The 16,385-nt window shown below is 37.3% G+C and overlaps 1 non-coding gene across 1 annotated transcript; it reads left to right on the top strand.

Moving 5' to 3' along the window:
• The first annotated feature begins 807 nt into the window (after nucleotides 1–807).
• Nucleotides 808–914, top strand: LOC145952232 (small nucleolar RNA R71). Its single transcript, XR_014429911.1, has one exon. It is a non-coding gene; the product is annotated as a small nucleolar RNA R71 (small nucleolar RNA).
• Nucleotides 915–16,385: the final 15,471 nt, after the last annotated feature.

The raw sequence follows: 16,385 nt of genomic DNA, 5'->3' as shown, positions 1-16,385 counted from the left end.
TTTGCAACTGTTTTACCTGGGAACTTACCTGGAGAATTGTTTGAACTAGGCATCAACTGTGCAATTTGATTTTCCAGCATCTTGTTGTGGAGAATAATATTCTCAACCTTGACAGCAAGGTTTTGAATAGAATTTGCCATTGAATCATTGGTCTGTTTTTGATTAGTGACAAAATTCTCCATAAGGTTTTCTAATCTTGAAACACTTTGTTGAATTGAGGGTGTCTGTACTGGATTTCCTTCCCCATTAATGAAGTGATTGGACGGACGGAAATTAGGTTGCTGATTGCTAGTTCCTTGAACTGGGTTATTCTTCCAAGAAAAGTTAGGATGATTCTTCCAACCAGGGTTGTATGTGTTGGAATATGGATTACTCTTCTCTCTTCGAGGAGTGTCATAGAAATTATGAGAAGCTGCCACTTGTTCAGTAGTATCTTCTTCTTCTCCAGTAAAAATTGAGGTACAATCTACTGCAGTGTGCCCTTGTTCCCTACAAAGGTCACATACTTGATTTGTAGCCACTGAATTAACCTTAGCTTTTTCCATCTTGTCTAATCTTTGATTAAGAGTATCAAATTTTGCTAAGAGTAACTCAATATTGTTCACTTCATATCGCCCCGGAGTTCCTTTCCTTGCTGTGACTTCTCTTTCACTGTATTGGCTGTGATTTGAGGCTACATTTTCCAAAATAATCATGCAGTCATTAATAGGTTTCCCCATGAAAGATCCTCCAGCTGCTGAGTCTAATATCATGGTGCTTTGTTGGTCCAATCCTTCAAAGAAAAATTGGATGGTAAGCCAACGGTTGAAGCCATGTTGTGGGCATGCTTGAAGATATCCTTTGAACCGCTCCCATGCTTCATAAATAGTTTCTCCAGTGCCTTGTTGGAAATTAGTGATTTTCTTCCTCAATTCTTTAGTTTTAGAAGGAGGAAAGAATTTCTCTAGAAAACCTCTTTCACATAATTCCCAAGTTGCTATCTTTTCTCTAGGCACTGTTCTTAGCCACACCTTTGCCTTATCTCTCAAGGTGAGTGAGAATAAGCGGAGTCGCATTCCATCAGAAACTTCATCATCAAATTGCTGGGTCTCACAGATTTCCAAGAACCCCTCTAAGTGGTCATTAGGATCTTCTGATGGTAGTCCTCCAAAGGTGTTCTGTTTGAGCATATTCACCAGAGAAGCTGGTACAGTAGCTCCAGTTCGCATCTCCCCTCCAGGTATCCCACGAGCTACGGGTGCAGAGTAATCCCGAAGCGGTAAATTATCTCGTTGTGCAGCCATGTCAAATTCTCTAGAAAGGTTTCTTTTCCTTCTCAGGAGAGTTCTTTCAATCTCAGGATCAAGTTGTGTTGGTTTCCCAAGACGTAGAGATCTCTTTTGCATTAATCCTAAGGCACTGCAAAAAAAAGAAAGTGACCCGTGAAATCTGAATTGGAGAAGTAAACACTAAAAAAAAATTATTTATTTATTTAATTTTTTTTCTTTTTTTTATAAAAAAATTCGAATTAAAATAATTGTAATTTAAATCAAGAGATGTAGTCCCCGGCAACGGCGCCAAAAACTTGTTGTGTGAAAAACCGCAAGTGTACGGTTGTCGTCAAGTAATAAATATCGAATCACAGGGACTACGTGTTTGACCTAGAATTACTAGTATTTTAATTTGAATTTTAAAACAGATGGAATTTCTGTTTTGAGATGATAAGATCAGATTTGAAGGTAAAAGAGATAGTAATGCAATTAATGAATAAGATAAAACTTTAAGATAAGATAAGGAGATTTCCGGGAATCTAGGGTTCGCACAAAGAGTTCCAACATTATTGAATTATTATTTTCATTAATTAATTCTATTCCATCTTGAAGGTAGTCTTAACCTAATTTAATCCTTGCACCTTCTCAGGCTACGAGGACGTGTTTAATTAAAATTAATCCCTACTCTCGTGGTAATTGCGTTCAATTAAACCCGTTAAGATCTTTGTTAATCTATTGCTCCTCGAAAGCTTAAATCTACTCTCGTGATTTAACACTCAAGTCTATTCCTTTAGGTTCCGATAATTAGGTTCTCCTCTCAGTTCATCCCTAATTATCTATGATTATGAAAATTAAGATTAATTGTTTATCATAATTATAATCAAGTTCTCCTCTCAGTTCATCCTTAATTAATGTTATTATGAAAACAATAATATTAAAGTTCATATATAAAATATAAAAGAACAGATCAAGAATTGGAATAAAATTAAGAAACTGAATAATGCATTAATAAAGAGGTTCTCAGAGGCTAAGCCCTGATCCCAGAAAAAGGGATACTACTCACAGGAGTTCATAGTAGTTCTCCAAGAAGAAAAGAATAAAAGAAAAGTAAACCTTAGAGTCGATGGCACAGGCGCCCAACCTTCTCCAAGCGTCGAAAACTAAAAGACTGTCTCCGGAAACCAACCCCGTTCTAGGCTAACTTAATCTAATTTATAACCTAAAAGGGTAAAAAGGTAAAACTACCAGTGCCCTAACACTAAGGCACTGGTTAAGGAACCAAGAATAAATGTTTTACTGAAAAAGTTTAACAGCAAACTCTTCCATAACTTTAACTTAGTTTTCACAGACACGTACAAATACACACAGATACACATTGACACACACACAAATACAAACAAACACATTCACTAACACACATACACAAACATATACACAGACAAATACAAAGACACAAACCCAAACATGAACCATCACACACATACATAGACACACATACACACAAACACACACAGACACATGCACATAGATATAAATACAGACACACACAAATGCACACACAGGTAAATAAACACACACAAATAGACAAAAAGACACACACAAAAAGGCACACAGACAAACATAGTTTGACACATGCTCACTCACATACAAACAAACACATTAAGACAAAAAGAAACACACACACAAACACTAACATAGAGACACACACATAGACGAAGGCACAAACAACACACATAGATACACACAAACTTACAGACACACACAAACAACACTCACACAAACTCATAGGCACATCCCACATACAAACACAAACACACACATACATGCAAATAACGCACAGACAAACAAACAAACACATGCATGCACAAAAACACACACAAAGAGATGCACAAACACAAACATAGACACACACAAAAACTCACAGAAATAAACATACATAGACACAAAGACACACACATAGACACAACCACACACGCACACACAAAGACACATAGACACGCACACAAGCATGGAGACACACACACATTGAGGCACACAAACAAACAAACAAACCCAAACACACACACACAAACACATACAGACAAACATACACACAAACACACAAACATAAACAAAGATACATACACACATACACAGAACAAACACAAATGTAAAGCAACACACAAACAACAGACAAACAAACACATAAATACATTCACTTCCATACACACACAAAGACAAACATAGACACAAACATATAAATACACAACCACACATAGATACAAAGAAACACACAATTGCACAGACAGGCGCAACCACACAAAAACACACACACATAAACACAAACACCTAGACACACACACAGACATACATACACAAAAACGTACACATCCAAACACATAAACAAAGAGACACACATACAAAGACATAGTCAGGCATAAACAAATGAAAACAAACACACATAGACACTCACAAACACACAAATAAACACACGCACCCGAACACGTACACACTGACACACAATCACACGCATAATCACACAAACACACAAATAGAGAGACACACATATAAAGGCACACAAACACACCATGTGCATACACAAAAAGACACACACTAAGGCAAACACATGCACACATAAAGACATACAAATACTCACGCACAAATACACACAAAAAGAGACTAACACACACATAAAACCACTCACACCCATGCACAACCACAAACAATCACACAAATACACGAAGACACACATAAACAGAGAAACACACAGGCACTCAAACACAAACACAGACACAAACACACACGCACACACAACACACACATAATCACATGCACACACACAAATGTAGATAGACACACACGGATACGCACAAACACACACACGAATACACACCCAAACACACACATAAACACAAACACACATACACAAACACACATAGAGATAGGCACAAACACACATAAAGACAGACACACACATAATCACAAAGAGACATACACAAAGGCACACAGACAAACATAGTCTCACACGCCTAATGGCACACACATACAAACACTCACACAAAGACACATGGACACACTTGCACAAAAATAGACATATATAGATAGACACAAACAGACAAACACATACGATTAGATAGACACACACACATAAGCACAAACACACAAATCCAAAGACACACATACACACACAAACCCATGAACGCACAAACATATACTCATATGTAGACACACAAACACACGCAGACACACTTAAAGACACAAAAAGACACCTAGACACACACACTTATAAACAGAAACACATGCAATGACACACAAAGATAAACACACAATTATAGATACACATAAATAGACACACTAAGGCACACATACATACAAACACACACAGTCAAAGAAACACACGCAAACATACACATAGACACACATAAATACACGCACATAGGCACACACTAACAGACACAGAAACACTCATAAATACGTAGAGTCATAGATACACAAGCACAAACTGACAAACACACATATGCACACATACACACAAAGACATCCAAACACCTAAATGCAAACTCATACACAAAGAGACACTTACAGACACAAACACACACAAGCACAAACACAGACACAAAGACACCCAAACCCAACCACATACAAAAACACAAACATAAACATAGACATAAACATACTCAAATAGACACAAACTCAAACACAACAACACTCACATAAACACAAAAAGACAAAGACACATACATAGAAGGATCATGAATTGTGCATCAGACGACAAATATCAAACGAAGAAATGTCAAGAGCAACCCAAAGCGCAACATAAGAAATTAGAAATGGGAGAAAAACTAGACCAAGACAAAGTTGGCTCAGTGTCAAATAAACATCAGATGAAGATCGCTGATCAGCCACGCAAAGGACAATAACAAAACAAACATCAATCGCTGGACAATACAAGACGAAGAAATATTTCAGATGGAACATGTAGCATCCACTCTCACGACCAATCAGACGAGATGAAAAAGTTAAATCTAACTCTTAGACGGAGACTCAAAATTCCAGACGCAAACGAAGCATGATGAAAAGCTTCTAAAGTCCACTAGTCACAACGAAGAAGATCATATATTATCTCCATTCACAACAAAAGCACACGGAGTTATCAAATATATGAAAAGAAATAAGAAATGTTGAAGAACGCGAATTCACAAGCCAAAGTTGCATGTGTCAGGGCAAGTACATCTACTTTTCAGAGAAAAGGCAACGCCTCCGCAACTACAATGACGGAAAAAGGACAAACATACCTAGGTCATGATTGAAGTCAGAAATAAAAGGGAACATGATTCAAAAGACTTCACGTAACACAAATTTAGCAAGCAAAGCATTTAATGCAAAATCAAACGCATTAAATGAGAAAGATCAGTGTAGCCATGAACGAATGTTTATCTGCACCAACAGAAAGCTCCGCCTCAACGGACACATTCAAATTCAAACAACGGGCAGATTTATTACAAGACTATAAATATCAAGATCTGAGAAGAAAAGAAAATAAGAAAAGAAGCAATAAGAAATAAGAAAAAGCAAGCGACAAAAACAATCACACATCTCTTCTTGTTCAGATTTGAATATCCGTGTAAAGATAAGAAAGTTTATCTTAGTGAGTGTAGAAACTACCCTATCCTCTCTACGAGAGTTTCATATACACTCTAAACACATTTTTGGGAGGACTTGAATCACTACCACTATGTGAATGAGAATGACAACTCATGGTTGAACAAGAAGATTTGAACTCAACTTGTATAAGAAACTAAGCTAAATAAAAATTATCCTACACACACCTATTAGTAAACAAAAATCTTTGGAACTCTTGTTTACTAACTAATCAAGACCGAAAGCTATGGTAACATAAATTGCCGTTAAAGCCTTAAAGAAACAAGTAAAGAAACAATGTAAAGAATACAAACAAAGTGGAAGTCTTAAGGAGACACCTAGAATAAGACCACTTCCACAAGAATAAAAGGCCAAGTTCACAAAAAAAATTTCAACAATAAAAAAGGATACTATTCTTGAACTTTTCTCTCAAGTGTTTTCTCTCAAAGTATTTGGTGTAACTCTTCAAGTCTCCAATTGTCAATCAATGAGTTGTTCCTCCTAGAACTAAAGCACTTCAAGAAAAGGCTAGCACACAAAAAAGATAAACTTAGAATGGATCTAGAATGGATTAAGAAAACTAAAACAAAGGATTAAGGAAACAAAAACTATGATTACAAGTTGTTAGATCCAAGTCTTTAGTGATTTATCAAACATGTTTTGAAGTTTCTTCTTCTCTAAACTGGCTCACTCTTCATGCATCCTCCTAACCATAGTTCTAGTTGTGGGTCCCTTAACTAGGCTTTTGCCATCACACATACACATACATAAACAGACTCATAGACACATACAAATAAACACACATAGAGAAACACACACAAAGACACAAATAAACACACATATATGCAAACACACAAATACATTAAAACACAGACACGAATACAAAAGAGACACTCAACGCACCCAAACACACACATAGAGACGCAAAGACACACATAATCTCACAGACACGTACAAACACACACAGATACACATTGACACACACAAATACAAACAAACACATTCACTAACACACAGACACAAACATATACACAGAAAAATACAAAGACACAAACCCAAACATGAACCATCACACACATACATAGACACACAAACACACACATACACATGCACATAGATATAGACAGACACACACAGATACAAAGAAACACACAAATGCACAGACAGGCGCAACCACACAAAAACACACAAACACCTAGACACACACACAGACATACATTCACAAAAACGTACACATCCAAACACATAAACAAAGAGACACACATACAAAGACTTAGTCAGACAGAAACAAATGAAAACAAACACACATAGACACTCACAAACACACAAATAAACACATGCACCCAAACACGTACACACTGACACACAATCACACGCATAATCACACAAACACACAAATAGAGAGACACACATATAGAGGCACACAAACACCATGTGCATACACACAAAGACACACACTAAGGCAAACACATGCACACATAAACACATACAAATACTCTCTCACAAATACACACAAAAAGAGACTAACACACACATAAAACCACTCACACCCATATACAACCACAAACAAACACACAAATACATGAAGACACACATAAACAGAGAAACACACAGGCACACAAACACAAACACAGACACAAACACACATGCACACACAACACACACATAATCACATGCACACACACAAATGTAGATAGACACACACGGATACACACCCAAACACACACATGGACACAAACACACACATAAACACAAAGACACATACACAAACACACACAGAGATAGACACAAACTCACATAAAGACAGACACACACATAATCACAAAGAGACATACACAAAGGCACACAGACAAACATAGTCTCACACGCCTAATGGCACACACATACAAACACTCACACATAGACAGATGGACACACTTGCACAAAAATAGACATACATAAATAGACAAACAGACAAAAACATACGATTAGATGGACACACACACATAAGCCCAAACACAAACACACAAATCCAAAGACACACATACACACACAAACCCATGAACGCACAAACATATACTCATATGTAGACACACAAACACACGCAGACACACTTAAAGACACAAAAAGACGCCTAGACACATACACTTAGAAACAGAAATACATGCAATAACACACAACGATAAACACACAAATATAGATACACATAAATAGACACACTAAGGCACACATACATACAAACACACACGGTCAAAGAAACACACGCAAACATACACATAGACACACATAAATACACGCACATAGGCACACACGAACAGACACACAAACACTCATAAACACATAGAGTCATAGATACACAAACAAACACTGACAAACACACATATGCACACAAAGACATCCAAACACCTAAATGCAAACACAAACACAAAGAGACACTTACAGACACAAACACACTCAAGCACAAACACAGACACAAAGACACCCAAACCTAACCACATACAAAAACACAAACATAAACATAGACATAAACATACTCACATAGACACAAACTCAAACACAACAACACACACATAAACATAAAAAGACAATCACACATGCATAGAAGGATCATGAATTGTGCATCAGACGACAAATATCAAACGAAAAAATGTCAAGAGCAACCCAAAGCGCAACATAAGAAATCAAAAATGGGAGAAAAACTAGACCAAGACAAAGTTGGCTCAATGTCAATAAACATCAGATGAAGATCGCTGATCAGTCACACAAAGGACAACAACAAAACAAACATCTGTCGCTGGACAAAACAAGACGAAGAAATATTTTAGATGGAATAAGTAGCATCCACTCTCACAACCAATCAGACGAGATGGAAAAGTCAAAGTCTAACTCTTAGACAGAGACTCAAAATTCCAAACGCAAACAAAGCATGATGAAAAGCATCTGAAGTCCACTAGTCACAACGAAGAAGATCATATATTATCTCCATTCACAACAAAAGCACACGGAGTTATCAAATATATGAAAAGAAATAAGAAATGTTGAAGAGCGCGAATTCACAAACCAAAGCTGCATGTGTCAAGGCAAGTACATCTACTTTTCAAAGAAAGGAAACGCCTCCTCAGCTACAAAAAAAGGACAAACATACCTAGGTCATGATTGAAGTCAGAAATAAAAGGGAACATGATGCAAAAGACTTCACATAACACAAATTTAGCAAGCAAAATAATTAATGCAAAATCAAACGCATTAAATGAGAAAGATCTATGTAGCCATGAACGAATGTTAGCTGCACCAACGGAAAGCTCCGCCTCAACGGACACATTCAAATTCAAACAACGGGCAGATTTATTACAAGGCTATAAATATCAAGATCTGAGAAGAAAAGAAAATAAGAAGAGAAGCAACAAGAAATAAGAAAAAGCAAGCGTCAAAAACAATCACACATCTCTTCTTGTTCATATTTGAATATCCGTGTAAAGATAAGAAAGTTTATCTTAGTGAGTATAGAAGCTACCCTATCCTCTCTACGAGAGTTCCATATACACTCTAAACACATTTTTGGGAGGACTTGAATCACTACCACTATGTGAATGAGAATGACAACTCATGGTTGAACAAGAAGATTTGAACTCAACTTGTATAAGAAACTAAGCTAAATAAAAACTATCCTACACACGCCTATTAGTAAACAAAAAACTTTGGAACTCTTGTTTACTAACTAATCAAGACCGAAGGCTATGGTAACATAAATTGATGTTAAAGCCTTAAAGAAACAAGTAAAGAAACAATGTAAAGAATACAAACAAAGTGGAAGTCTTAAGGAGACACCTAGAGCCTCAATAAGACCACTTCCACAAGAATAAAAGGCCAAGTTTACAAAAAAATTTCAACAATAAAAAAGGATACTATTCGTGAACTTTTCTCTCAAGTGTTTTCTCTCAAAAGTATTTGGTGTAGCTCTTCAAGTCTCCAATTGTCAATCAATGAGTTGTTCCTCCTAGAACTAAAGCACTTCAAGAAAAGGCTAGCACACAAAAAAGATAAACTTAGAATGGATCTAGAATGAATTAAGAAAACTAAAACAAAGGATTAAGGAAACAAAAACTATGATTACAAGTTGTTAGATCCAAGTGTTTAGTGATTTATCAAACATGTTTTGAAGTTTCTTCTTCTCTGAGTTGGCTCAATCTTCATGCATCCTCCTAACCATAGCTCTAGTCGTGGGTCCCTTAACTAGGCTTTTGCCATCACACATACACATACATAAACAGACTCCTAGACACATACAAATAAACATACATAGAGAAACACACACAAAGACACAAATAAACACATATATGCAAACACACATACATTAAAACACAGACACGAATACAAAGAGACACTCAACACACTCAAACACACACATAATCTCACAGACACGTACAAATACACACAGATACACATTGACACACATACAAATACAAATAAACACATTCACTAACACACAGACACAAACATATACACAGACAAATACAAAGACACAAACCCAAAAATGAACCATCACACACATACATAGACACACAAACACACACAGACACATGCACATAGATATAGACACAGACTCACACAAACGCACACACAGGTAAATAAACACAAACAAATAGACAAAAAGACACACACAAAAAGGCACATAGACAAACATAGTTTGACACATGTTCACTCACATACAAACAAACACGTTAACACAAAAAGAAACACACACAAACACTAACATAGAGACACACACACATAGACAAAGGCACAAACAACACACATAAATACACACAAACTTACAGACACACCCAAACAACACTCACACAAACTCATAGGCACATCCCACATACAAACACAAACACACATAGACACGCAAATAACGCACAGACAAAAAAACAAACACATGCATGCACAAAACCACACACAAAGAGATGCACAAACACAGACATAGACACACACAAAAACTCACAGAAATAAACATACATAGACACAAAGACACACACATACAAAGACACATAGACACGTACACAAGCATGGAGACACACACACATTGAGGCACACAAACAAACAAACACACCCAAACACACACACACAAACACATACAGACAAACATACACACACACACAAACATAAACAAAGATACAGACACACATACACAGAAGCAAATGCACATGTAAAGCAACACATAAACAACAGACAAACAAACACATAGATACATTCACTTCCATACACACACAAAGACAAACATAGACACAAACATACAAATACACAGCCACACATAGATACAAAGAAACACACAAATGCACAGACAGGCGCAACCACACAAAAACACACACATAAACACAAACACCTAGACACAGACACAGACATACCTACACAAAAACGTACTCATCCAAACATAAACAAAGAGACACACATACAAAGACATAGTCAGACAGAAACAAATGAAAACAAACACAGATAGACACTCACAAACACACAAATGAACACACGCACCCGAACACGTACACACTGACACACAATCACACGCATAATCACACAAATACACAAATAGAGAGACACACACATAGAGGCACACAAACACACCGTGTGCATACACACAAAGACACACATTAAGGCAAACACGTGTACACATAAAGACATACAAATACTCACGCACAAATACACAGAAAAAGAGATTGACACACATAAAACCACTCACACCCATACACAACCACAAACAAACACACAAATACACGAAGACACACATAAACAGAGAAACACACATGCACACAAACAAAAACACATACACAAACACACACGCACACACAACACACACATAATCACATGCACACACACAAATGTAGATAGACACACACGGATACGCACAAACACACAGGCGGATACACACCCAAACACACACATGGACACAAACACACACATAAACACAAAGACACATACACAAACACACACAAACAACATACAAACAAACACATAGATACATTCACATCCATACGCACACAAAGACGAACATTGACACAGACACATAAATACACAGCCACACAGAGACACACACATAGATACAAAGAAACACACAAACGCACAAACAAACACAACCACACAAAAACACACATAAACACAAACACCTAGACACACACACAAACATACATACACAAACGCATATACATCCAAGCACATAAACAAAGAGACACATACACAAAGACACAGTCAGACAGACAAAAATGAACACAAACACACACAAATAAACACACGCACCTGAACACACGCACCTGAACACGTACACACTGACACACAAACAAATGCATAATCACATAAACACACAAATAAAGACACACACATAGAGGCACACAACCACACACAAGTGCATACACATGAAGAAACACTAAGGCAAACACATGCACACATAAGGACATACAAATACACACAAAAAGAGACTGACACACACATAAAAACACTCACACCCATAAACAACCACAAGCAAATAGACGAATACACAAAGACACGCATAAATAGAGAAACACAGCCAAACAAACACAAACACAAACAAGACGCACACACAACAATAGATAATCACATGCACACACACACAAATGTAGACAAACACACACGGATACACACATAAACACACACATGGACACAAACACACATAGAGATAGACACAAACACACACAAAGACACAAACACACACATAAGCACAAAGAGACATGCACAAAGGCACACAGACAAACATAGTCTCACACGCCTAATGGCACACACAGACAAACACTCACACATGGACACACTTGCACAAAAACATACAAAAATAAAAAGACACCAACAGACAAACACATGATTAGATGGACATACACATAAGCACAAACACAAACACAAACACACAAATCAAAAGACTCACATGGACAAAAACCTATGAAAGCACACACATATACTCACATATAGACACACAAACCACGTAGACACACTTAGAGACACAGAAAGACACGTAGACACTCACACACTTAGAAACTAAAACACATGCAATGACACACAAAGATAAACACGGACACAAATAAAGACACACAAAGACAAACACACACAAACAAACACACTAAGGCGCACATACATACAGACACACACAGTTAAAGAAACACATGCAAACACACACGTAGACACACATAAACACAGGCACACACTAACAAACACACAAAAAATCATACACACAGAGTTACAGATACACATACTCACACTGACAAACACACGTATGCACACATACACACAAAAACATCCAAACACCTAAATGCAAACACATACACAAAAAGACACTCACAGACATAAACACAAAAAAGCACAAACACATAAATAGAGACACCTAAACCCAACCACACACAAGCACAAACACATACATAGAGACACCCAAACCCAACCACACACAAGCACAAACACATACACACCCAAACCCAACCACACACAAAAACACAAACATAAACATAGACATAAACATACTCACACACACAAACTCAAACACAAACAAATACACACACACACGTAGAAACACACAAACACACATACAAAAAAAAACCTACATAAACACACACAAAGACATACACAAACTCACAGACACACACAAACTTAGACAAAAACACAAACACACACATACACACATATACAAATAAACACAAACGCAAAGCCACACAAACCAACAGACAAACAAACACACAAATACATTCACACACAAGCACACACACAAAGATACACATAAACATGGACATGGACACACGAACAGACAAACATAGATACACACACAGAAACACAGAGAAACACACACACAAACACAAACACCCAGACATACACACACAAATGCACATACATCGAAACACGTAAATACACACATAGACACAAACTCACAAACACACACAAAACATATACAAAGACACAGACATACACGCATACAAATAAACACAAACAAAAAGCCACTCACAAATAAACACACAGATACACACAAACAAGAACACACATGCAAATAGACACAGACAAAGACACACAAACATACACACACATAAACATAGAGAAACACACACAAACACACATTGCTAAATGTCACCCCCTTTTCCCTACTGAAAAAATACAAAATGAATGTATCAACTAGGGAGGTTAAATGGAGTTAAACTCTCCAAGTAACCTACCTTAAAAACAATATACAAACACTAGAAAAAACAAGTAAAGTGCCTCTCAAATACAAAGGCAAAAATTACACTAAAAAACAAGAGAACTATGTACAAATAGAACTAGGCCTTCTCTTCATGATAGAATTGTCCAAGTGAAGAATACCTTGGGCTTAAGAAGCCCACTAGTCTTCAAGAGGTCCAACTCTTCTTGTATTCTTCTAGCCATAGCTCTGGTAGCTAGGCCCTTGGCCCATGGTCTATCATACACACAAAAAGAGACTGACACACACATAAAAACACTCACACCCATAAACAACCACAAGCAAACACACGAATACACAAAGACACACATAAATAGAGAAACACACACAGGAACAAACACAAACACAGACACAAACACACGCACACACAATACACACATACTCACATGCACACACAAAAATGTAGACAAACACACACATGGACACAAACACACATAGAGATAGGCACAAATGCACATAAGGAAACAAACACACACATAAGCAAAAAGAGACATGCACAAAGGCACACAGACAAACTGATGGATTCCTCCTTCCATGAATGACGTAGGGATTGAAGGGAGAAAGCCTTGGCCCTTGATCTAGGTTCAACAAGGTAGACAAAAGGAAGGTGTATGGTGAAGAAAAGGAAGTTGGCGTGAAAATGATGGTGTTTGGGCGGAAGCACTTAGGGTGGTGGTGTTTGGGTGCTCAAAGTTGGCTCACTCCAAGGTAGGTGGAGGCCACTCTAGGTTTCCTACTCTCCAAGGGTGGAGATAGGAGGGGGATAGCCAAAACTTACCCTAGGGACTAAGGATGAGACGTTGAGGCATAAGAATGCTCACTCAAAATCTATATAATCCAAAGTATTTACAAGTGGTGGGGTGTTGGGTATTTATAGGAGGGGAGGCATCTAGGGTTGCATTTGGAGTAGGCAAATGCATTCCAAATGAAATGCAAATGAACCCTAGATGCAACTTGGTGGCCAAGGATGGAATCTTTGGGTTTAGATTGGCTATATCTAGGTGCATGATAAGACCATGCAACCTTTGCCCTCCACTTGGGCCTAAGCCTTTCTAACACCAAAAATAGACCCAATAAGCACCAAAAATGTGTCACCCTCTAATTAACACCCTAGCCCAAAATTAAAAACCCTAATAATCTAGAGCACCCCATAATACAAGGGTAAAATGGGAAATACAAAAGAAAATAAATTCTAAGTCCTAAACACCCCAAAATACAAGGGTAAAATTGGAAATACAAGTAAAATAAATTGTATGACTAAAATACCCCAAAATACAAGGGTAAAATAGGAAATTAAAGACAAGGGCAAAATAGGAATAAAGAAATAAATGCTATAAAACCTAGGAGCTAAGGTCCAAAAATGGCCTTACTATCCCATTCCTCTTGCCTCCTTTAGTATATCACCTCTTGGTCTTCTCGACCTTAGTGTTATTCCATCACAAACATAGTCTCACATGCCTAATGGCACACACAGACAAACACTCACACATAGACACATGGACACACTTGCACAAAAACATACAAAAATAAAGACACCAGCAGACAAACATATGATTAGATGGACATACACATATAAGCACAAACACAAACACACAAATCCAAAGACTCACATGGACAAAAACCTATGAACGCGCACACATATAGACACACAAACAAACGCAGACACACTTAGAGACACAGAAAGACACCTAGAAACTCACACACTTAGAAACAAAAACACATGCAATGACACACAAAGATAAACACGGACACAAATATAGACACACAAAGGCAAACACACACAAACAGACACACTAAGGCACACATACATACAGACACACACAGTTAAAGAAACACATGCAAACAGACACATAGACACACACAAACACAGGCACACACTAACAAACACACAAAAACTCATACACACAGAGTTACAGATATACAAACTCACACGAAAAAACACACGTATGCACACATACACACAAAGACATCCAAACACCCAAATGCAAAAACATACACAAAAAGACACTCACAAACACAAACACAAAAAAGCACAAACACATAAATAGAGACACCTAAACCCAACCACACACAAGCACAATTACATACATAGAGACACCCAAACCCAACCACACACAAGCACAAACACATACACACCCAAACCCAACCACACAGAAAAACACAAACATAAACCTACTCACACACACAAATTCAAAAACAACAACACACACATAAACACAAAAAGACAAATACACGTGCATAGACACACACAAACACAAACAAATACACAGACACATACACAAAAAAAACCTACATAAACACACATAAAGACATACACAAACCCACAAACACACACAAAC

This window comes from Cajanus cajan, chromosome 9 (genome assembly GCF_000230855.2).
Source record: "Cajanus cajan strain Asha chromosome 9, NIPB_CcT2T_4, whole genome shotgun sequence".
Lineage (NCBI taxonomy): Eukaryota > Viridiplantae > Streptophyta > Magnoliopsida > Fabales > Fabaceae > Cajanus > Cajanus cajan.
The sequence above is the reverse complement of the archived record's forward strand: the minus strand, read 5'-3'. Positions and strand labels throughout refer to the sequence as shown.